Genomic DNA, 25,854 nt, shown 5'->3' on the forward strand with positions numbered 1-25,854 from the left:
TAAAGTTCCACTAACTTTGGCTAATTGGTACCAGATCCTGTTTAGCCATCTTCCTCGTCCACTGTCTCTGTCCACAGCCTCTCCTTTCTTTGGCACCCCCCCCCCCCAAAAAAAAACTCATTCAATCTGTTCTGGCAGTATCTCACTTCATGCAGTTATATAAATTAGGCTTATTTTCTCTTGAATTTAGAAGATTTTTAAGAGGTCAATTGATCAAAGTCTCCAAGGTATTAAAAGGCAAAGACACTTAGATAAAATTACTGTTTCCACAAGTTGGGGTTTCTAGAACTAGGGGGCATAGTTTTAAGTGCAAGATTCAGACTGTTAAAGAGAGATGTTAGGAGGTAGAACACACAAATGGTGGTAGAGGTTTGGAACTCTTCCAAACAGCAGTTGTTGCTAGGTGGGTTAGCTTTAAATCTGAAGTGTTGGTTAGGCAAATTATTAAGGGATATGGGCCAAAGGAAGCTGTATGGCATTAGGTTATAGATCAGCCATAATCGCATTGAATGGCAGAATCTGTTTCAGGAGCTGAATAACCTATTTCTGTTCCTCGTTATTTTTTACTACTTACCCTTCTTTTCACCATGGCTCCCTGCATACAAACCTGGTACTCTCCTCCATTGATACTGTGCCTTCAATTTACCAAGGCCCTTCACTCTGAAATTCTCTCCCTAAATCTTACTGGTTATCTCCCTTCCTTTAAGTTGCTCCTTGCGAACCTGTCTTTTTGATTAAGCGTTTAACAATCTTTGTGACTCAGTGTCAAACTTTAGCAGGAAGCACTTTTGTGAAAAATCTTGGAGTGTGTACTTTAAGGTATAATTGCAAGCTCTATCAATTTCTTGTTTGATTTTGTTTTGATACCTTGCTCAAATGGCAAAACCTCTTTTGTGATTTGGAGCAATTGATGTTACAGGTTGCTTAACCATGTTAGCTGGGTGGCACCAAATAATGTCCTCACCTAGTAACTCTTTGACAGAAGGCTGTGGAACCTTGCTTAACCTTTGTACTTGCCCTCCCAAGATTTTATACCAAGGCCATCAGTAGCATTCCAATTGAATGCTGTTGCACTGATCTGGAGAAGTCAGAATCGATCAGTGCTTATGTAGGAAGCCAATTCCTTTCCCAGACAGCCATTACAACATGAACCATCTCTACTGAAGGCAGAGGGTGGGGTGATGACGAGATTTTCTTTTTGCTTCATTGTTCCCATGCTGCCAACAGCTCAGCTCCATAAAAATCAGTAACCCTTACCATGTATCATGGTCAGTGGCTATGCCTTGGGAGTGAATGCGACAGCAAGTCTCACCAGGTTATTCCTCACTGGAGAGGTAACAGTTAAGCATAATTCTAGCCACCTGCTGTAATTCTGATCAGAGGGTATGACCGGATTGGGATGAAACAGTGGGCTATCTTGATGTATAAAACTCAGGAAACCAGAAACTTGGATCAAATTCCCAAGTTAATAGGGAAACAATTTTGCTCTATTAAAAGGTTCTGTGGCCGCATAGGTGACAAACACATTGTCGAGGCAGGTCGAAACATACAACTGCTCAGCACACGTCGGTTGCAAATTCCGAAGTGTCAGTTGTTTTAGGTGTGTGCTGAGAAGTTCGGAAATGGCAGTTGTGACAGCACTGCTTTGCCATGGACAGACCTTAAGATGTAGCTTCAAGATCGTGTAAAGTAATGCATGGTCTCATTATTCAACAGTCACTCAGGAAGCGACATGGTTCGTATATATTTTTAACTTTGGAATGGCTGTCATGTTTGGTGTTCGGCCAACAGTGAAATGGGATGATCTCCAGTAGGGTATGTTCCAGACAGCTGACAGCAAACTAGTTTTCCTCGTCCCCTCTCCTGATCTGCAGATCCTCGCTGGGTTACAGTTGTGCAAGCACTAGTTGCATTTCAGCACAGCTCTCCAGATTTAAGTGCCAGTCAGCTATTTGGCTGTTGAAGCTTCACACTCTGGTCAGACCCTGTTGTGGCTTAAGTGCATGCATTTTAATCAGTCATGCAGTTAGTTATCAGCCGTGGACTCAAATCAATAAGACGTGTGTTTGACCTGTTTTGTTCATACTGTTTTTCAGAAAGTGATCTATTCACTTGATCTTTTTTTCTTTCAGAATCTTTCCTTTGGATCTTTCCTTTTAAAGCACGTTTTTCATTCTACTTCTCCCACTTTCAGTTGGGCCATATAGTCTGTTGCATATTTTACAAAATGTAATTCCAGCCTAGATTTATGCCTTCCTATTACCAAGCCATTCACCATGAGTAGATCTTTTGTCCCTGTTAACTTTTTCCTAACTTCTAATCATTTTGAGCATCCCTTGATTTTGTTTTTCCTGTCACCTCAAGGGACCACCTGTTTCTCTGGTCATCATGGTCACTAAAGCCTTGCATCTCCAGTATTATATTGATGATAGTCCTCTTTAATCCTCTTTAAGGCAACCAAACTGGGTCGTGATATTCAGTAATAGGGTGTACAGGGTCTGTATTACCTGTTAGAATCCCTGAATACAAAACCTGTTTATGAAACCGGCTCTATTCACTTGTCCCACTTTGGAAGACATAACTTCTAAAAGCTTTTCTAATCTTAAACATTTGCAAATCAGTGAAACTTTCTAACATTTTGTATTCACTGGACTTTAGCAAGTAGTGACTTGATTGAAACATTTAAGATCCCAATTTCCCTTGGAGCGTCTGCACATACCAGTTGGTGTGTGTTAGCATTAACCTCTGGTTCCATAAGTTGCTGCCGTGCATGGAACTCCGGTCCGCTCAGTTGCAAGAAAAATGAGGGGGAATGTAGGTCTTGACTGGGTGCACGTAACTAGGGGGTTGATGAAAAAAAAAAGATCTTGTCCTTTTAAGAATGACCAGGAGGTGTATTTTTCAGAGGTCATGAGTCTTTGGGGCACTTTTTGTTCCAAAAGCTTATGGGGGCAAAATATTTTTTCTGGCAGTGGTAGGTAAGGGTTGAAAGGTTATTGTGGATAGATGAAAATGACTGCTACTTAGATCATTTATAATGTTACAGAATGACTAAAAGGGCTGAGTGGCGTACTCTTACTCCTAATTTGAATGTTTGTATGTCTTCTCTACCCATACCCCCTAATTTGCCTTATCACTGTTTATCATTGCATTCATCACTGTAATCTTTCTTTACTGTCCCTTTCTTTCTCCAACTTTTTTCCCCATTGTAAGTGTTTTCATCATTGGGTTGTACAAGTCCCACTCCAGGACTTGTACACCACAATATCGGCTGACACTTCACTGCATTACAGAGGGAGTTCTGCATTTTCTGAGGTGCTCTCTCTTGAATTAGATGGTAAACTGAGGCTCTGTTTATGTTTTTCATTTTGAAAAAAATTCCCTGCGTTATTTTGAAGATGTAGGGGATTTAACCCTGATCACCTGCCTAATGTTTAATCCTCAACCAACTGTTAGAAAAAACAGATTTTCTGGTTGTTATCTCATTAATGAATTTGCTGTGTGCAAATTGGTTGCACGTTTGCGACTTGAAACAGTGACGTTACTTATTGGCTATCAGCTACTTTGAGAAATCTGCTCACAAATGCTAAAATTTCTTTTCTTTAAATATGCTAATGTAGCAGTTTCTCACTGTCCTATTATCTCTTCTTTTTCACATTGCTCCCATCTAGAGGTGCTGAGACCAATTGTAGTATCCCCTTCCATCATCCTTGGAGACAGTGTGTAACCAGCTGAACTCCTAGGGAAACTGTGAGTACAACCTTTGAATAGGTTTGTTGGGACGGGCAGTTTTAATGGATCCATTCTTATTTCATACTTTTCTGAATGATCTGTTCAACTTTAGAGAATAAAGCTCTTTAAAAGTTAGTCTAAACATTTGGAACATGGCCCCCTTTCCTTCTGCAGTTCTCCAGATGTCAGTGTCTCTGCAGTTGGATCTCTTCTACTCTTTAGTTAAATTAGCTGACTGACCAAATGGTGAGGATGCCGATGGTTAAGCTTGGTGAAAGTTGCTGTGGTGGTGCCACTCTGAATTGGCAAGTTTCCCACTGAAGTTTTGTGAAACAAGTTTGACTTGAGGTGGCGGCAAGGCTACTCCTATTTGGGGGAGGGGTGGAGCAGCTGGATTCTTCATAGTGACTGCATATTAGAAAGTATCACTCAGTGAGAGGGAGCATGAGAGGCGATTTTATTTTGGCGTGGGTGAGTGCTGAGATTCCAACAAGTGGCCTTTTCTTTGAGGGAGGATTAACAGGATAGTTCAGAAAAACACGAGCAAGCAGACGTGGAAACTAATTTAAACTGGTTAACTGTCAATGTGGGAAAATGGTGTCATGTCGCACATCACGAGGAATTTGATAGGGTGGAATCAAACCCCAGTCTCTGGCACTGAGGCAGCAGTGCTAACTACTGGATCACTCCATGTAATTCATTCAGTTGTGCATCAGTGTGTGGTCTGCAGGAGAGAGTGTAATCTGATGGGAAACTGCAAGAGTTTAATGGTAGCTAGTGTTTTCTTTTGCTGTTTCCTATGAGGTGTCTTGAGTGAGTGCTTCCCACCCTCCTCTGTCAGGCCAAGTAGCTGCTGAAATGTAAAACATAAAACTAGTATTTTTGAACAAGTCTTGGGTCCCCAGCGCAGACCCAAAAACTGGTATCGTTCTCGAGCTTGACTTTGCTGGCATTGAGCATGTTGTGGATTTAGCGTTTTCTCAGCTACTGGCTCGTTCAATTTTAGACATGAGTGGCTAGAGGGGCTAGGTTCTCTATTTTTAACTTCCCCTCTGGATGGTACGTTTAGTGAACAGGATTGCTGACAGTGGGAAGTCATGGTGTGGGTGAATTGCGGGTCTGTTTCAATGGCCAACCTTCAATCCTTTGTGGTTGTAAAAAAAAAGTTGCTGACTTCTTTGGCTGCTTTCCAATATAGTCAGAAATCTGGCTGCAATAGAAAGTTGTGTACATTACTAAGTTAGTTAGTCAGTTCTGCGTTTTGATTATGCTCTTATTAAATGAGGCAAACAAAAGTCTATGGCGGTGTGCCAGGCTCAGAATTTTACACAGCAAACAGATTGCAGAGTATTTGCTGATGTCACCTCAAACTGTAGTTCTTGCTATTTTAAAAAGGGATTCCAGGGCTCTCCCCAAACTTTGTCTCTGAAAATTCAAATGCATGCCTGCTCTCTGTATTCCTCTAGGGTTACATGTAATTTCACTTTAGCTGGGGAGCTGAAAATAATTTCTTTGTTGTAATATTAGGTTGTACTTTACTGATAACCCCTCTTTCTCTGCTTACCCTCTTTGCCCCATTCCCAAGAACCCTGGTAGTGTATATTTTGTATCCAATGTGAGAGAGGCTGGCTAGGTGAGACTCAACCACATTGATATGGTCTGGAGTCACTTTCAGGCTAGTTCACTTAACAGCGGCAGATTCCTTCCATGAAAGACACTAGCCAGTCAGATTTTCTTTACAGCAAACGGATCATAACTTTTTATTTCAGATTTACTTAAGTAACTGAAGTGAAATTTCTTAGCTGACTCAGTAAATGAACTTGCGTTTCCAGATGGCTGGTCCAGAATTCTAGATTACTAATTCAGTGGTTACTAGATCATGGCTGTTAGACTATCATGTTGTTTGGCACTTCATAGCAGCTCTTGTAACTTGTTATCTTGTAGATGCCATAGCTGAAAATATGGTTCCTGGCGAAATAGCAGACTGACGATTGGTTCCCTCTATCTTCAGGCTTGTTGTGTTTCTGCACCAGCTATACTTCTATTTTAAGATGCTGTTTTGCACTTAGGCAGCATTTAGTGTGGGTTGGTCTTGATTCCTGCGTGTTTCCTTTTCTGGGTGACTATCCGTTACTGACTTATCATCGTTGGCAGCCTTTGACTGGCAGAGATTCTTGGCTGCAAATAATGTATAAAAACATCTTTCAGCTAATGCAGTTTTTCCTTTTCAAACTTTTTAGTCTTGCCTTCATGTTGATTGATAGTAAATCTGTGTTTTTGATATTTATTTGGAGGCCTCAGATGTTTGCTGTTCTGCGGGTCTTGATAGAATGGGTTCAAATGGCGTCATAGAGATGTACAGAATGGAAACCGACCCTTCGGTCCAACCCGTCCATGCCGACCAGATATCCCAACCCAATCTAGTCCCACCTGCCAGCACCCGGCCCATATCCCTCCAAACCCTTCCTATTCATATACCCATCCAAATGCCTCTTAAATGTTGCAATTATACCAGCCTCCACCACATCCTCTGGCAGCTCATTCCATACACGTACCACATGCTGCATGAAAAAGTTGCGCTTAGGTCTCTTTTATATCTTTCCTGTCTCACCTTAAACCTATGCCCTCTAGTTCTAGACCAAGGGCCAATGCAAGGTGGTTATCAAGAAATGTGAAGTTGAGTTGGATTGTCTTTACCCAGAGGGTGGTCAGAATTTGGAGCTTGCCTCCACATCAAGTGGTTGAAGTCATTGTATTGGTGCACTTAAAAGGAGGAAGCTAAACAAATATAGGACAGAGAAGGAAATAGTGCGCTACAGTGATGTAGAAAAATGGAAGAAGGCTTCGGTGGAATATGACCACTCGGTGATTGAATGTTAGGTTTCTGAGCTGTATACATGATGTATATGCAATAATATAATGTTTAATTAGTCAAGGGATTATTGTTAAGAGTATTGGTAACTTTATCAACCGAATTCCCTGTTCCCACATCCCAAAAGTAAATGTCTAGTATGGTCTGATTTCTAATTGTGAATTTTGTCCTTTCTTTCAGTGAAGTAAACCAGTGTTTTGTGAACGATAAAGGGAATTACTATCAGACCAATTCATCTGTTGTATTAGCTACTCAGAACAACGTATCTTGGGGAGTCTCCAACACCGGTTGTAGGTTGGGAACCTGACCTGTGGTCAAGGTAGGTAACATTCTTCTGTTTGTGTTGTGCTTTGAACATTGCAGTGGTGCCCTACTTGCCCTTGGGGCACTGTTTTAATTAAATCCAATGCCTATTATTTAAAATCCCCGTAGCACCTTAATAATAAATTAGTCTTCCCACTACATCCGCATTTGGTTGCAGTCTGTCTTGAACTGTTTAATTTGGATAGGAATAAATGGTTTCAATTGATAGGATATCCTGGATGGTGTGTCACGGGTCGATGCTGAGGCCTCAACTCTTTGATATATATATATAGTAATGGTTTGGATGAAGGAATCAAAGGTATGGTAGCTAAATTTTCTGAGGACATCAGGATAAGTAGGAAAGTGAGTTAGCAAAATGAGATACTAAACCAGCAAAGGAATATAGGTGAAGTGAAAGGGCAAATAACTAGCAAATGAAGAATACTGTGGGAAAATGTGAAATTATTGCAGAGGTGAGATGCAAAGAAGTGTGCCTGAATCACAAGGTTAGTAAACAGGATTATTGTGGATGGAAGTTTCCTCTTGTGGGAGAGTCTAGAACTAGGGGATCAGAGCTTAAGATATGAGGTCACCCATTTCATAAACAAAGGAGCATGTTCCCTCTGAAGGTTGAGTGGCCTTGAGTGTTTTAATTCTCTTCCTCATGTGGCATGGATGTAAAATCTTTGAGTATTTTTAAGGCAGCTGTAGCTAGATTCTTGATTAACATGAGGATGAAATATTGTCAGGAGTGTGCAGGAAAGTAAAATTGAAGTTAAAACCAAATCTGCCATGATTTATTTGAATGGTGGAGCAGACTTGATGGGCCAATTGGACTGTTGTTGTCCTGGACACTCTTTCTTTCCTGTTAGTGCCTTTGGTCCTCCTCATTCCCTTGAATTTGTTCATTGCTGTTGGTCTCATTTGACTAAGATCTCTCTTTTAGTTTTAAATTTTCCTCATAACAATTGTTGGAATGTGCTCAATTTCTGTCAAGAATGTTTTTTTTTGGGTGGTATCATTTTCTGAGCTCCAGTTCTGCTTGTTGCATACCTGCTTTGGTCTGCATCCTTTCTTATTTTGAATTTTTATTTTATCAGTTCAATATTACATTCAGCTAAGTCACCTCTTATTTATGCTGGTGTAAAATTGGACAGGAAAGCTCTCCTGTTTCTCTTAGGATAGGGTATTTAATGCCCACATGAATAGGCAGAAGATCAGGGCTGCTTGAAATTGGGTTTCACACCTCAAATGGGTTTGCAGTATCTGAGGCAGTAATTGCTGCCATTGTGTTTTGACTATGTAATGACATCTATGCCTTTGCTCTAACAAGTCTCCAACTCTCAGATCTCAGTGCTTGCAACAAGTTTCAAACCTTTAATTGGGGTCACAGTGGGGGGAAAACTTGAAGTCCTAGATAATTCAGAATTTTGTCTCAAATGTAGTTCTGGTGCTGTAGCAGTTCCCTGACGCTGTACTACATACACTGCAAGGTGATGAAAAATAGATTAGTTGACATTCTCATGAAAATAAGGGACACTGAAGCAAAATTTATTTCCACAGGCTTGGTGGGCTGGGACTAGGAAGAAAATTTAAAAATTAGAGCTCTCGAGCATAAAATTGAGAAGTTTGGATCTCTTAATTGTAAACGACATCAGATGCCAAACAAATTAATTTTGAATCTGAAATTGATAGAATTTTTATAAAAAGCATTTGAGTCAATGGGGCTGAGTCATGGATCAGACATGGCATGGCAGAACATACATGAGGCATTGAAGGGCTTCTGTATTACTTTTGAACTTGAGTGAGAGGTTAAAAGAAATCTTCTTTCTCCCCCTCCACTGATAGCCTAAACATTCATGTTACTGTTGTAATTGAGTCATAGAGTATTACAGCACGAAAATAGGTCATTAAGCACCCATCCACTAATTCCATTTCCCAACACTGATCGACAGCCTTGTATGCTTTGGTGTTTCAAGTCTTCAATTAAATGTGAAATTATTCCTGCTTCTACCCCCTTTCAGGCAGAACACTCCAGATACCCACCACTCTCTAGGTGGCAAAAGTTCTCCTTAAATCTTCTCTAACCTCTATGATACTGTCATAATGCAGGAAATCTTGCAATTGATTTATGCAAGCAAGCTCTCTCAAAACAGCAGTGTGATAATAGGTCAGAATTCTCTGTTCATTTGAAGGTTAAATTGACAGGTGGAAAGTCTCCATAATGATCCTGGGGTATTAAGGTGCCCACCATGAGGATCAGTGCAACCTCCAGCTTAAGAGGTCCACTCTAAAACAGCACCTCTGACACTGTGGCACCCCCTCAGCTACGTGTTGAATTACGAACCACAATTGTGTGCAAACATGGGTTGAACCCATCAATTTCAAATGAGGTGTGACTGCTATCAACCGACAAAGACATCTGAAAAACTATTTCAGATGCCTGTACCACTTCTGCACATGTCAAAGCCAGGAGGTCAAAGCTTCAGACTGCATGCTCATAATCGAGACTGTGAAAATGCAGTATTGAAGGAGGTGCTGCATTGTCGCAGTTTCCATGTTTAAAATGAAACGGTCAACCTTTCACGTGAACTTCAGTGATTCTAATGCATTACCAGAAGTGCAGATTGCCTAACATCTTAATCAACTGTACTGAGTTAGATGACCCAGCCATTAACTAAATTGATAATTGTTGTTGCAAAATGGGTTGTAGCATTTGTCGTATTCGTAATTGCATTCTAAGACATTTTGTTATGTGAACAAATTTGTGTCCTTAGATCATCATTGAAACTTGCTGTCTATTTAAAACGTGACTGGGCCTGCAGTCAATTGCTTTGATTTGTATTTTTTTTCAACATAATCCTTTTCTAATTAGCTATTTTCTGGCCTTGTGTACTTTTTTTTGGAAGTGAATTTACATTTTGCATATTTAAAGCTCCATTATTATTCATTCTGATCCCTCTACTAGAAATCTAACATGCGTGGTGGTATTTAAAACATGTCGCTCTGAATTCTGTTGTTTAGTTATGTGTCAAGGATGTCCTCTAAGAGTCAGAGATGTACAGACCCTTCGGTCCAACCCATCCATGCCGACCAGATATCCCAACTCAATCTAGTCCCGCCTGCCAGCACCCGGCCCATATCCCTCTAAACCCTTCCTATTCATATACCCATCCAAATGCTTCTTAAATGTTGCAATTCTACCAGCCTCCACCACTACCTCTAGCAGCTCATTCCATACACGTACCACCCTCTGTGAAAATGTTGCGCCTTAGGTCCCATTTATATCTTTCCCCTCTTGCCCTAAACCTATGCCCTCTAGTTCTGGATTGCCTGACCCTAGGGAAAAGACTTTGTCTATTTATCCTATCCATGCCCCTCATGATGTTGTAAACCTCTATAAGGTCACCCCTCAGCCTCCGACGGTCCAGGGAAAACAGCCTCAGCCTGTTCAGCCCCTCCCTAGAGCTCAAATTCTCCAACCCTGGTAACATCCTTGTAAATCTTTTCTGAACCCTTTGAAGTTTTACAACATCTTTCTGATAGGAAGGAGACCAGAATTGCACACAATATTCCAATAGTGGCCTAACCAATGTCCTGTACAGCCGCAACATGACCTCCCAACTCCTGTACTCAATTCTCTGACCAATAAAGAAAAGCATACCAAATGCCACCTTCACTATCTGCAACTCCACTTCAAGGAGTTATGAACCTGCACTCCAAGGTCTCTTTGTTCAGCAACACTCCCGAGGACCTTGACATTGTGTATAAGGTAAAAACAATGACTGCAGATGCTGAAAACCAGATTCTGGATCAGTGGTGCTGGAAGAGCACAGCAGTTCAGGCAGCATCCAAAGTGCAGCGAAATCGATGTTTCGGGCAAAAGCCCTTCAATATAAGTCCTGCTAAGATTTGCTTTCCCAAAATGCAGCACCTTGCATTTATCTGATTAAACTCCATCTGCCACTTCTCAGCCTATTAACCCATCTGATCCAGATCCTTTTGTAATCTGAGGTAACCTCCTTCGATGTCCACTACACCTCCAATTTTGGTGTCATCTGCAAACTTACAAACTGTACCTCTTATTCTCACATCCAAATCATTTATGTACATGTCAAAACGTAAAGGACCCAGCACCGATCCTTGTGGCACTCCACTGGTCACAGGCCTCCAGTCTGAAAAACAACCCTCCACCACCACCTTCTGTCTTCTACCTCTGAGCCAGTTCTGTATCCAAATGGCCAGCTCTCCCTGTATTCTGTGAGATCTAACCTTGCTCACCATGGATAACCTCGTCAAACACCTTACTGAAGTCCAAATAGATCACATCTACCGCTCTGCCCTCATCAATCTTTGTTACTTCTTCAAAAAACTCAATCAAGTTTGTGAGACATGATTTCCCATGCACAAAGCTATGTTGACTATCCCTAATCAGTCCTTGCCTTTCCAAATACATGTACATCCTGTCCCTCAGGATTCCCTCCAACAACTTGCCCACCAGCGACGTCAGGCTCACTGGTCTATAGTTCCCTGGCTTGTCCTTACCACCCTTCTTAAACAGTGGCATCATGTTAGCCAACCTCCAACCTCTTCCGGCACCTCACTTGTTATTATTGATGATACAAGTATCTCAGCAAGGGTCCCAGCAATCACTAGCTTCCCACAGAGTTCTAGGGTACACCTGATCAGGTCCTGGGGATTTATCCACCTTTATGCGTTTCAAGACATCCGGCACTTCCTCCTCTGTGATATGGACATTTTACAAGGTGTCACCAGCTACTTCCCCACAGTCTGTATCTTCCATATCCTTTTCCACAGTAAATACTGGTGCAAAATACTTGTTTAGTATTTCCTCCTTTTTCTGCAGCTCCACACAAAGGCTGCCTTGCTGATCTTTGAGGGGCCCCTCTTCCCTCCCTAGTTACCCTTTTGTCCTTGATGTATTTGTAAAACCCCTTTGGATTATCCTTAATTCTATTTGCCAAAGCTATCTCATGTCCCCCTTTTGCCCTCCTGGTTTCCCTCTTAAGTATACTCCCACTGCCCTTATACTCTTCTAAGGATTCACTCAATCTATCCTGTCTATACCTGACATATGCTTCCTTCTTTTTCTTAACTAAACCCTCAATTTCTTTAGTCACCCAGCATTCCTTGTACCTACCAGCCTTTCCTTTCACCCTGACAGGAATATACTTTCTTTGGATTCTCGTTATCACATTTCTGAAGGCTTCCCATTTTCCAGCCGTCCCTTTACCTGCGAACATCTGACCCCAATCAGCTTTTGAAAGTTCTTGCCTAATACAGTCAAAATTAGCCTTTCTCCAATTTAGAACTTCACCTTTTAGGTCTGGTCTATCCTTATCCATCACTGTCTTAAATCTAATGAAATTATGGTCGCTGGCCCCAAAGTGCTCCCCCACTGACACCTCAGTCATCTACCCTGCCTTATTTCCCAAGGCTAGGTCCAAGTTTTGCATCTTCTGTAGTAGGTACATCCACATGCTGAATGAGAAAATTTTCTTGTACTCACTTAATAAATGCCTCTCCATCTAAGCCCTAAACACTAGCAGTCCCAGTCTATGTTAAAATCCTCCACCATAACCATCCTATTATTCTTACAGATAGCTGAGATCTCCTGACAAGTTTGTTTCTCAATTTCCCTCTGACTATTAGGAGGTCTGTAATTCAATCCCAATAAGGTGATCGTCCCTTTCTTATTTCCCTGGATGTACTTCCAGAAACATCTTCCCTCAGCACAGCTGTAATGCTATCCCTTATCAAAAATGCCACTCCCCCTCCTCTCTCCCCTTCTTTTCTATCCTTCCTGTAACATTTGTATCCTGGAACATTAAGCTGCCAGTCCGGCCCATGCCTGAGCCATGTTTCTGCAATTGCTATGATATCCCAGTTCAATGTTCCTAACCATGCCCTGAGTTCACCTGTTTTCCCTGTTTGGCCCCTTGCATTGAAATAAATGCAGTTTAATTTATTAGTCCTACCTTGTCCCTGCCTGCCCTGACTATTTGACTCTCTTCTGTTCTCAACTGTACCAGTCTCCGCTTGATCTCTTCCCTCGCAATCTCCCTGCCAGTATATTCGTCCCCTTCCAATTTAGGTGCAATCCATCCTTTTACAGGTCACTTCTACCTCAAAAGAGATTCCAATGATCCAAAAATGTGAATCCTTCTCCCACATACCAGCTCCTCAGCCATGCATTCATCTGCTCTATCCTCCCAATCCTGCCCGCAGTAGCTCGTCAGAACTCTCCGCTTCATTTTAATCTGGTGTGCCACTGATAGATTTCTAGGTTTCTTTTTTGTAATTGATAATCAGGTTTTCAAAGAGGAAAACATTCTTTCTGCTAAAGTAAATTAGAAACCAAGAAACCTTTCCTTTTCTGGAGATAGTTTTTGCATATGAGATTGGTGCACAAAGTCAATCTTGGTCATTTCATGTGTATGTTTCTGGCATTCTCCTGGGAGCAGAAAAGGTTGAAATGATTTGTCACAAATTTTTAAAATTATAAAGGTTTTAGATTGAGTAAATCAGGAAAAACATTCTGGTGGCCTACTGGTTTACATTCAAAAGCAAAACATGTTTGCAGAGTGGCTGGACAGAGTTTAGAGTGCACTGTCTGTTATGGAGAAGAGAAATAGATAGAAAAGTACAGCACAGAACTGGCCCTTTGGCCCACAACGTTGTGCTGAGGTTAGTCCTAATGTAAAATATAGTAACTAACCCACACGCCCCCTCAACTCACTGCCATCCATGTGCATGTCCAGCAGTCGCTTAAGTGTCCCCAATGACTCTGCTTCCACCACCACCGCTGGCAACGCATTCCATGCTTTCACAAGTCTCTGCGTAAAGAACTTACCTCTGATGTCTCCTTTATACCTTCCTCCTAATATCTTCAAACAATGACTCCTTGTACCAGTCAGTCCTGCCCTAGGGAAAAGTCTCTAGCTATTGGCTCTGTGTTCCACTCATTATCTAGTATACCTCGATCAGGTCTCCTCTCTCCTTCCTCTCCAGAGAGAAAAGTCCGAGTTTATTCAACCTTTCTTCATAAGGCAAGCCCTCCAGTCCGGGCAACATCCTGGTAAATCTTCTTTACACCCTCTCCAAAACCTCTGTACCTTTCCTGTAGTAGGGCGACCAGAACTGGACACAATATTCTAAGCGTGCAAAACCTCGCAGCTCTTAAACTTGATCCCCATGTTAATGAAAGCCAAAACACCATATGTTGCCAATCCTTTTGATTTGAATTCCTTCCGCATCTTCCAAACCTATGATGACTACCACCAAGAAGGACAGCCACCACCAGCAATATCTCCTCCAATCTGCATCCTAATTTGAAACTGTGTTGCTGCTCCTTTGTTATTGCTGGATCAAAATCTAGGATCTCCTTCCCTAACGATGCTGCATATACCCACAGAGTATAAACTGCAGTAATTCAAGAAGGGAGCTCACTACATTCTCAAGGCTAGTTGAGAGTATGGAGTGATTCTTCACATCCCAATTTAGGAAAATTGCTTATCAGAACAATTAGATTAATGCAAAATTTGTATACTGCTGGAGAAAAGAGTGTTGTATGATTGTTTGTTTGAAATTTGTCACTTCTATATTCGTCCTGATGAGTGCAAGGCACAAATTTGCAACATGTTCCCCTCTCTTCACTAATGCCCATGTAAAACAGAACAATTTCTTTTCAAAGACGAACTTGGAAGGTGAAAGGATGGGTGGCACAGTGGTTAACACTGCTGCCTCACAGCGCCAGAGACCCGGGTTCAATTCCCGCCTCGGGGAAGTTTGCACATTCTCCCCTTGTCTGTGTGGGTTTCCCTCGGGTGCTCTGGTTTCCTCCCACAGACCAAAAATGTGCAGGTTAGGTGAATTAGCCACGCTAAATTGCCCGTAGTGTTAGGTGAAGAGGTAAATGTAGGAGAATGGGTCTGGGTGGGTTGCGCTTCAGCAGGTCAGTGTGGACTTGTTGGGCCGAAGGGCCTGTTTCCACACTGTCAGTAATCTAATCTAATGTAAGTTGGCTGGGATGGCTATCACAAGAGCTGGCAAGCGAAAGACCTGATTCAGAGCCAATAGACTGGCTTCCTTATATTTTGATATGATTCCTGGACTGGATTTGCAGATGAGAAATTAAGGCTATTGCAGCAGTGGTGTTTTTTTTTGTATTTTCAGTGGCGCAGGGTGTCTCCTGAATTGCCCATGTGAAGGATGCATGCTTTATTGTACACCAAAGCTGGACTTTAACACTTCTTTAGCATTGGAGCCTGGACACTGGTGCATTGGTGCAGCAAACACGTTGACATTCTCTTTGAAGGCTCAGGTTATCAATCATAGGCTGATTCATGTCATGCACCATTTCAGTGCCCCAACACCTTGAGGTTAGTTTTTTTTTCAGTATTGAAAATAATGGAAGGATGAGAGTCTGCCATTGAACCCCATTGTTGTGCCATGAATAATGGTAGGTCATCTCTTGGCTTGAATGCATGTGTTCTTAAGAAACAACTAGCAACTGTGGAAAGCAGGGGGAATTCAAATGAGTAGCCCTTTAAAAGCAAAATCAAATATTACATTTTGTTTTCAAACTTTTATTTTAAAAAAAAAAGAACCTGCCTGAATACATCTCCCTTCCATGACCTCCATTTTCACACTGACTCAGTAACTGCACATACATTAACATGCTACTGTTGTCATTTTGAGTGCCAATGATATATTTAGTGACAACAGTGCCATAACATTGTTCTGTGGAAGATGGCACATTTTTTATTCATTCAACGTTTTGTTCATCATTCTTTAAAAATTGAGCATCTACTGCATAAGTGTTCTGTATACAAAGTGTTCAGTTAATACATCAAAGCAGGCTATTAATGAAAAACCTCCATACCAGAAGCATGCCATACTTCTACTGTATGTTTTCTCACAAAAGTGACTTTCGTTTAACGTGCTTTCTTTTCCAGATCACATTTAAGAGTGTGAAACAAGGGGTAGCTCTACTTCATGTCTTACTAACTTGCACGCAAGTCTTTAAACAGTAATGGAATATTAGCTTGAAGTAGTTTGGACAACACAAAGGATGTACGTTCAAAGCCTCCTTGTATTATCTTTTAGAGTACCTCTGAAAGCTTGTGTTGAGTTTAGATAACACTAAAGGTAAATTGCAAAAAATCCTGCATTATTAATTTAGCAGTTTTCTTTGAAGTCTTGTCAATCTTGAGCCTGCTTAGCCATTCAGTCAGGTTACAGCCAATCTGAATACTTCATATTCTGACCTACCTCCTTTCAGCTCTTGCTTATTAGGAATCAATCCACCTGTACCTTAAAAATATTCAAAGACTCTGCTTCAACCACCTTTTGAGAAAGAGCGTTTCAAAGACTTATAACCCTCCAGAAAAAAAAAAGTTTTTATTGCCTTTCTTAAATGGGTAACTCCTTACATTTGAACAGTGACCCCAAATTCTAGATTCTCCCATTTGAGCAAACATGCTCTCCACATCTTCCCAAGGCCCCTCATGATCTTATGTTTTCATCATGTTGCCTTTTACTCTTCTAAAGTCCAATGGAAGCAAGTCTAATCTGTTCAACGTTTATTCGTAAGACAGCCATCCATTCCCGATATTCTTTTAACATACATTTACATTTGTCATAATCTAGGAGACCAGTGCAGTACACTGTACTCCAAAAGTCTTATCAGCATGGCACATGCAGCTTCTTTTTCTTGTCTTGGTTTGATATTGCCATAATACAATCAGCTCTCAGGCCTGATTGCTGCTTCCAACAGAGCCAGAGAACTGGTCTAAGGGGATATAAGCAACACTTCCTTCTCCTCAACCCCCTAGCCCTCTCATCTCCCCATATCAGGCTCTCTTAAAACGACTCTCTTCTCCTCACGAATTCTCTCAGTCTGAAGCACTGAGGACTTGTGTTCAAGAACCACTGGCGAAAGTTAGTTCATAAAATTGAAATATAAAGCTTGCCTTCAGATCTGGTCGTCAAGATTTGTAAAGGCGATCTCCTTGTCAGAAGCAGTATCACCTAACACATAAAGGTGGAAGTATGCTTTTCTTACCCAATCTGGCCTACATGTGAATTCAGACCCAGAATCACATAGCCGGCTCTTAAGTGCTCTCTGAAATGGCCTCAGAAGCCACAAGGACTGACAACACATGCTGGCCTTGTCAACATTGGCAACATACCATTAAAGAATTAAAAACCAAGATTTGTTGGTAATGTAATGCAGGAAAATAACAGTAAATTTAAGTCCTCCTCTTAGGGAAAAGAGTTCTAGCTTAAAGAAGAAATCCTGCAATGTCACAAACATCATGGGTTTCCCTCCTATTATTAAAGCTCTCCTTGTTAAAAAGGCCCCTTTTAAAAGTCTCTCTTCGATACAATGCAAAGCAAGTTGTGTGAATTCCCAAGTGATACTGATTCAGCTACTATTTAAAAATGGACCTCTAAATCACATTCATTTTGGAATGTAATTCCTTATTCCTGAGAGCAAGGTATTATTTCTTGTCTCTAATCTCGTTTGAAGCTTGTGAATTTTGTCGTCCTGCAATCTCCATCCAAGTTAAATAGCTTGTTTATTGTAACCGCCTCCATTTGGCTGTTATTTTAATGCTGGCAATGGTGCAGCTGTGTGCTGGGGCCCCACTTGTCTTGTTACTGAAGTTCATGTGGCATTAAGTTCCAGTGTAGTATGAATCACTGCACAGTCATGTAGACTGTGACATGTTATAAAGGAAGTTTAAATGAAAACTGTTGAAAAATGGAATTAGCCAGATTGTGTTGGCAATGATATTTGTAGAATTGTGCAAGATTTCCAACAGTTTGTGACTCATGACAAATGTCAATTTGAGCTACATTAAGCATGTCAACTCACTATTTCTGTTCCCAATAAGACTATTGCCCCTTCTAAGGAAGTAATTTTACCACTAAACCTTTTTTTTAATCCGTAGATGGTAAATCTCAGATTAAGATAAACTCCTGAGGGCAGCATTGCTGCTTAGTTGTCTTGAAGTGAATTATGAAACAGTACACAGTGTGTCCAGGGGTCATACTTAAATTGGAAAAATGACACGAGGTCTGGGGGATGGACAAAAGATTTTTTTCCTCCTGTCTAAAAATGGGAGTGTGCTGTTTTATATTTTATGCAGATTTGGGATTGGGTTAGCCAATACTCCCTGCCCTTTTTTCTTCCCTTTTGATTCCCAGAATACAACTATTCTGGTTAGAACAATGTGCATGGTTTGAATTGGTGCAGTAAGCCAAAGTTGCAACGTATCACAAAACTGTTTGTCGGGCAGTGCACACAGCTTGAATGGGGAGTGTCTTGGCAGGTTTGGACTTGGAAAAGGCCAAGGACATCCTGTTCAGTAACGTAGTTAACTGTTAGAGAAGCTTTGTATTGCAGCTGGCAGCCTCTGCTTCTGCCAGGTGGTACTTGTCTTTTTCTGAAGCTTTCTCTTCCCCCGCACATGGGGTCAAACGCAGCAACAGATGCTGTTGCACAATTTTCCTTGCCTGCCTGGCAAACTTAATTTGGCGAGACTCCCTTCAAGTTTCCTAATAAGACAACAGCCGGAAATCATCAAACACTTTGTTTACAGTTCTAATTCCCCCCAGTCAGTTTGTTTAGAATTTTTTTTATCTGAAAGGGAAACCAGATAGATTCAGAGAGCCTCCAATCATATCTGCAGTCAGTGCTGAGTTCACAGATCTAAGCTGGTGGTACTTTTGTGTGGCGTTTGGCACTGGCCTGGCTGGCATAGGGTAAAAGTGATTTTGGCCAGGGTCCATCCTATTGGCTGTAACCCACTGACCCACACAAATGTGCAGATCTTGGGTGCCCCTGAACAGACCATCACAAAGCATGACTGCTGTAGAAAAGCACCGAAATCCAGTGCCTCTGTCCTATAGAACTGACCACAATCCAGAAATGCCAGGCAAACAGTCAAAAGCAATGGCAACAAAAGTTATTTTCCCTTGTGTCAGTTTCATTTAAAAAATCTGCCAATCAATTCTCTGTGCGGTGTTTTTTGCCACTCTAACATCATGTTGATACAGCAAAGGAAAGCTCTCTATGATGTCCTGTTTGTATTTGATGCGGAGAGCGATTTATTCCTCTGACTCGGTCACAAGCTGAAAAATGTGTTGCTGGAAAAGCATAGCAGGTAAGGCAGCATCCAAGGAGCAGGAGAATCGCCGATTCGGACATAAGCCCTTCTTCAGGAATCATTCCTGAAGGAGGGCTTATGCCTGAAACGTCAATTCTCTTGCTCCTTGGATGCTGCCTGACCTGCTGTGCTTGTCCAGCAACATATTTTTTAGCTCTGATCTCCAGCATCTACAGTCCTCACTTTCTCCTCTGACTCAGTCAGCACTAATGAGTATAGAACTAGTCATGGCTACCAGCAGCACAGAAAAAGTGGTGTCAGGGCTCTCCCACTGCTGCATGCAACTGCAGAATTACATCAGTTGCATTCTGATCCGGGAACCAGTTTACCTTCGGAGGGTTAGTCTGAACTTGTTGGGCTGAAGGACCTGTTTCCAGACAGTAGGGATTCTATGATTCTGTGGTGGAAGTTAAATTTTAGTGGGGCGATTTGACTGAATATCTGAGTACACAGCATGGTGATTTTAGAATTGTATACTTAGTCACGTGATTGTGTGAGGTCCTGTGATGCTACCGTGCACACACAGTCCCACTATCTGCGTCAAATCTGTATATCATCTAACATCAAAATAGCTTCACAGATCATCTGCCTCCTTGCTATTTGTTAGACCTCGCCAGAGGTAAATTTAGATTTTTTTTTAACGACAGAATACAGTGCACTGGCTAGGCCTTTGAATGTGAGGTCCTAGAAAGCGCATATAAAAGCATGCCTTTCTTCCGCACAAAGAAGGTGTGAACAAATCTTGACTGTACAGTTGCTAAATTTGCTGATAGCACAAAGGTATGTTGGAAGATACACTGTGGCGTGGTCAAAATTAATTTGCAAAAGGATACGGCTGATTTGTGAATGGGCAAAGATTTGGCAGTTGGAGTATAGCATGGAGAAATGTGATTTGGCAGGAAAAGTCAAAAAGCTGCATGTTATATAAATGGAGAGTGTTTGTAAACCTCTGAGCTACAGGTGGATCCATGAATTGCAAAGTTAATGCACAGATATAGTGAGTGATTTAATAGGCAAATTGGATCTTGTCATTTATCGTGTAAAAAATGAGGTCTGCAGATGCTGGCGATCACAGCTGAAAATGTGTTGCTGGTTAAAGCACAGCAGGTTAGGCAGCATCCAAGGAATAGGAAATTCGACTTTTCGGGCATAAGCCCTTCATCAGGAATCTGATCATCATTCCTGATGAAGGGCTTATGCCCGAAACGTCGAACTTCCTATTCCTTGGATGCTGCCTAACCTGCTGTGCTTTAACCAGCAACACATTTTCAGCTCTTGTCATTTATCGCATGATAAATGGGATATACCCATAGGACATTTGCACGAGGCATTGTTGATGCCATATTTGGAGAACTACTGTTTTTGTCCTTTTTAAGAAAGGATATAAATGCTGAAATCTAGGATAGGGAGGATCCTGCCTGAGGAAGAAGTCAGGCAGGCTGGGCCTGTCCCCTTAGGAGCTTAGAAGAATGGGAAGTCAGAGTCATAGATGTACAACATGGAAACAGACCCTTCGTTTACCCGTCCATGCCAACCAGATATCCCAACCCAATCTAGTCCCACCTGCCAGCACCCGGCCCATATCCCTCCAAACCCTTCCTATTTATATACCTTATTGAACGTATAAGATCCTGAGGGGACTTGACAGCATCGATGCTAAACAGATATTTGCTTGCTCTTGTAGGGAGGATAGAAGAAGACGTGGGCGGCGCGGTGGCACAGTGGTTAGCACTGCTGCCTCACAGCGCCTGAGACACGGGTTCAATTCCCGATTCAGGCAACTGACTGTGTGGAGTTTGCACATTCTCCCCGTGTCTGCGTGGGTTTCCTCTGGGTCCTCCGGTTTCCTCCCACAGTCCAAAGATGTGTGGGTCAGGTGAATTGGCCATGCTAAATTGCCCGTAGTGTTAGGTGGGGTAAATGTAGGGGTATGGGTGGGTTGCGCTTCGGCGGGTCGGTGTGGACTTGATGGGCCGAAGGGCCTGTTTACACACTAAGTCTAATCTAATATAAAATGCAATTTAACAGTAATTTGAAACACATTTTGAGATTCTTGCGTCTTTGGAACTTGCTTATCCAGAGGTGGAGCCATTTTTATTGTATTAAAGGCAGAGGCAGATTCTTGAGTAACAGGGGAGTCTAAGGTTATCGGTGCTGGTGCAAAAATGATCTGATCTTACTGAATTGTGAATGAGTCTTGAGCAGCCGGATGGCCTACTCTTGTTCCTAATTCCTGTGTTCATAAGACTGCATATTGATCGGTATTATTAAGAAAATGTTGTTATGACCTTCTTACAGGCATTCTCTTGTTCCACTGGAAAGGTTTGACTTGCTTTGGATTTTGGTGTAGCTGCCACCTTGAAGCTCTGTTGCCTCCTCTGAGCGTGATGAGCCTTTTGCTGAGTGCATTTGATTCAACATAGCTGTCCCTAAATGTGTTCAGCTTGTGCAGGAACTGATGCAGTAAGCTCAGCTTGGGCTTGAATAAGTCCTGGGGTTTTATCATTTCTTATCTTTGTTTTGTTTTTTCTGCTGTTTTTTACTGAAAACCTTAACCTGATATTTTGAGGGAGGGGAGAGTGTAATGGAAACAAAAGATTGATTAATTTGAAATTCCTGGTGAGAACCAAAGTTCACTTCGCTTAGCTTTTATCTAGTTTACTGTGTACAGGAAGCTGATTGTAAACATTTCTTGAAAAGGTGTATGTTTTCTGATCAAAAACCCTAAAACGCTTTGATCCATTCAGCACACCAGATTCAGATACAGTGTAGAGTTTTGCGATGTGTATTGAAGGAATGCATACAAGTTATTTTCCTGCCTGCACAGTTTCCTGCTTTGTGCTGTGATCTATCCACTGAGAGGATGGCTTTGCTGAAAAGTGTGCTGCCTTTCCTTTGCTGTTAAGAGATGGGAGTTCTTGTCCTTCCGGTGTCAACGGGTTCATTAAATGCACTTCTGAACATAAAAGTGACCATTCAGCCCATGGAGGCTGTATACTTTGAATAATCCAGTTAGTCCCATTCTTCTGCTTTTTTTCCTTCTTTCTCTGTAGGTCTGCAAATGTCTTCTCTCCCAGTGTTTATCCAATTCACTTATCGAATGTAACTTTTCATTCAACTCACCACCATTCAGAAAGTATGTTCCAGATAACAGAAACTTTCATTTGGATTTTATCCTCTCATAGAATTCCTACAGTATAGAATCAGGCCATTTGGCTCATCAAGTCCATACTGACCCTCTGAGGAGCATCCTGCTCAGGCCATCCCCATGGCCACTCCGCCTAACCTGCACACCTTTGACTGTGAGACGAAACTGGAGCATGTGGAGGAAACCCACACAGACAGGGCGAATGTGCAAACTCCACACTGTTGCCCGAGGCTGGAATTGAACCTGTCCCCCTGGTGGTATGAGGTAGCAGCGCTAACCACTGAGTCACCGTGCTGCCTTTTTATCACCCTTTTTATTTTAACTAATCACCTTGAACCTATACTCTGGTAACATCTCGTCTGTCTGATGTAACAGTGTCTTCCATCAGAGCTATTCAAGATTTTGAATGTCTCCGTTGTCTCCTCTGTTTTTCTGCTCTGACATATTTAGTAGTAACATGGAAAGGCTATCCAGCCCATAGACCCTGCTCCACCATTCAGTATGTTTGCCCGCCTCCCCCCTCTATCGCTGTATCCTTTATTCCTTTAATACCCAGAACTCCATTAAACCCAATGTTTAATATAACATGTACAGCTCTCCAAGTAGAGAGTTCTCCCAAAGATTCATATGAAACAGAAATATTCAGCCCCTCAGGCCTCTGTCATTCAATATGATCATGGCTGACATGCTGCTTATAAGCCCTTGACTGAAAAGAAATTTCTCATCTGTCTTGAGTGACTGACCACCTGATGTGTGACCCTTTGTTTTAGGTTCCTCAATTTTTCGAGGCTAGTCTCTCCCTAGTACAATACCTCTGCATCTCTCTGCTACCACCAAGTTTTGATGTCTTCCCTTAATCATGGTGACTATATTAAAACGGTGCTGAGACCTAGGACAGAAGCTAAGCTGAATGCCATGTTGAGACACACAGGAGCCAGAGGTCCTTGCAAGCCCTAGTAATGAAATTTAAAATGAAGAGTCAGGCCTGGTTAACATTCCTGTTAACCGTCACTGTGGTCAACAAGTAAATTAACCAGCCATTAATCTTATTTTGGACCTTTGAATGTGAAATTTACTGCTGTGTTTACCTAATTACTAATGGTTGCATTCTAACTATCAGCTCATTGAAATGAGTTGACTTGGCCTATCTTAAGGTTAAGTGTGACATAGTTGGTCTTTCACCCTTCAAAATCCAAACATTGGTCTTTCTTTTCTCCTTTTCCAGGGGAGTTTTGTTGGCATTATGTCTGAAATGTAGCTTTCAGTGAGTGGTGATTTGCAAATTAGCAGCATTTAATATTGATTTCAAACTTTATCAGCAACCACTGTGACTGTTTAGACTAATCTCGTTAGACCAGTTGATAAGTATTCTGCTTGGGAGTGCGTTAGGAGTTTTTGTTGGGAATAGAGGAGAGCAGTACTTTGGAATTCTCAGTTAAAAATCACGCAACACCAGGTTATAGTCCAACAGGTTTAATTGGAAGCACACTAGCTTTTGGAGCGCCGCTCCTTCATCAGGTGATAGTGGAGGGTTTGATCATAACACAGAATTTATAGCAAAAATTTACAGTGTAATGTAACTGAAATTATACAATGAAAAATACCTTGATTGTCTGTTGAGTCTTTCATCTGTTCGAATACCATGATAGTTTAACTTCTTTCATGTGTAAATCACCAAATCTTTTTTAAAAGTTGCATTCTCAGGTTAGCTGTAACAATTGGTGTTAGCTAGACAATATGTTGAAGGTGTTAGCCCCCTGTATTCTGTCTATGCCATGACGTTTAGATTGATTCTAATCTGAAAAGTGAGATAAGAGTTTTACATAATTCATGCAGTTTTTGAGCAAAGTACAATGTAACTCTGCAAGTACAAATTCTAGACTTTGATCAGAGATCATGTTTTATCAACTTTATAAGAGCATTAAAATAGCATCCTTTTAGAACTACAGCCTCCAACTGCTGTGGTTACTTGGACAACTACTGACCTCTGCCACCTTGCCCAACTGCCCATTACTCTCATCTCAAACAAGCACTTAACCCTTGACCGGCAATGTGACTGCAAGTTATTCCTTGCTCCACCAACACCTATCTTTGTCTGAAGCCTCCAAAAATATCGTTTCTGGCTAGGATGATTTGAAGTCAGTTCTAGGACACCCAAAATATCACTCAGAAGCTAATGGAATGGACTTGAGGTGATAATGATAGCAAACAATGCTACTGTGAATACTGTGCTTGAAATAGGCATCATGGTGTTACTGATCTGTACAGGAGACAAGCTTCCACATTTCTGCACTGAAAATTATTTCTGTATTTCAATGCTGCTGCTAACGTAATCTGTTATCCCTTGTGTGTCAGCCTCAGCTCTATGGTACCACACTCACCTTTGAGTCAGTCCAATCCCATAGACCTAGAACCTTCAATCCCTCAGACTCGAATGAGGGATGCAGTGCCATCTTTTGGGTGAGCTACCATGCTCTCAGCCAAAGATTTAAAAAGATCTGGTCAGACTTCAAGCGACCGAGTTCTCCTCCATAACCTCACCAATATTTGTGTTTCAGCCAGTGCTGTTAAAATCTGGTGATATCATTGCTGTTTGAGATTTTACCATGTGAACATTAGCTCCATTTCTAATAACTGAGATTGTCATTTAAAAGCGATTCTTTGTAAAAAAAAAACCCTTTTGGACATTCTGAAAGTAGCTGTACAAGTCCAACTTCATAGGACAGCATTAAAACAATTTAAAGCCTTAAACTGTTTGCAGGGGCACCTTTAAAGTAGTTAGGACTTGCAGCTAATACTTTGTTACTATGTGGTTAAACAAGGAATGTAGATTAAAAGGAGGCACAAAAGAGAGCTTTCCATGTTATAGTGTTTGCTAAGACTCCAGTGCAGTTCAAATGCATTTCTTAAGTTTGTTCCCACGATACAAACCTGCAAGTGAAACTTAGTGCCATATTGGAGTGTAGTACATGAATTAACTATTCCTTGTATCCATTTTACAGTGGCATAAAATTTATCTCAACTTTCTGGCTATGTGACTTTGATATTAAAATGGAGGATTAGTTGGAGGGTAGGTACATGTGGTGGAGCTGTGAAATTTCACTGGATTTAATAGCTTTGCAATTTTGAGCATAATCACTGTTCAGTTTAAGTTGATTTTTGTTTAATACTGCTGTTTGAGTATCTATTGGAAAGTGGTAAATATTGAGGAGTGCTTTTTTGTTCCACCACCACAGACCTCTGGAAAAACTTGTGCACTGAGACTATTTTCTGGTCAGTATTTAACGGGTGAATATAGTAATATTTGGTAATAAGCATTGTTGCAGTATACATTGGGCTGCTTGGTACAATTCCATTTATTTTGGTGTTTGGGAGGAAGTTCTCTTATTTTGGTGATGTGTGGGAGGAGAGAATGATTCACATCTGTGCAACTGAACATGGGAAGAGTCTGTGCTGAAATGGGCGGTAACTTCTGTAAGTTGACAGCGTTGATTGCAATTTAAACAGCCTTGTGGTTTGAAGGCAGTGGTTTTGAAATTGGCTTTGAGTCAGGCTGCACTTGAAAGAATTTGATTCTTTCAGGTGGTGAACGCAACATCGCA

The 25,854-nt window shown here is 41.4% G+C and overlaps 1 protein-coding gene across 6 annotated transcripts in view; it reads left to right on the forward strand.

The window, feature by feature from the left end:
- LOC132835238 (GRB10-interacting GYF protein 2-like) overlaps window positions 1–25,854 on the forward strand; it is a 100,884-nt gene that overhangs the window by 11,206 nt on the left and 63,824 nt on the right. For 5 of the 6 annotated variants that reach the window (XM_060854615.1, XM_060854619.1, XM_060854620.1 and 2 more), the window contains exons 4-5: window positions 3,672–3,750; window positions 6,785–6,923. The gene's annotated coding sequence lies outside the window, so the exon portion shown is untranslated. The remainder of the gene's footprint in view (window positions 1–3,671; window positions 3,751–6,784; window positions 6,924–25,854) is intronic. The other variant, XM_060854616.1, reaches the window with a different exon arrangement.

This window comes from Hemiscyllium ocellatum, chromosome 44, assembly GCF_020745735.1.
Source record: "Hemiscyllium ocellatum isolate sHemOce1 chromosome 44, sHemOce1.pat.X.cur, whole genome shotgun sequence".
Classification (NCBI taxonomy): domain Eukaryota; kingdom Metazoa; phylum Chordata; class Chondrichthyes; order Orectolobiformes; family Hemiscylliidae; genus Hemiscyllium; species Hemiscyllium ocellatum.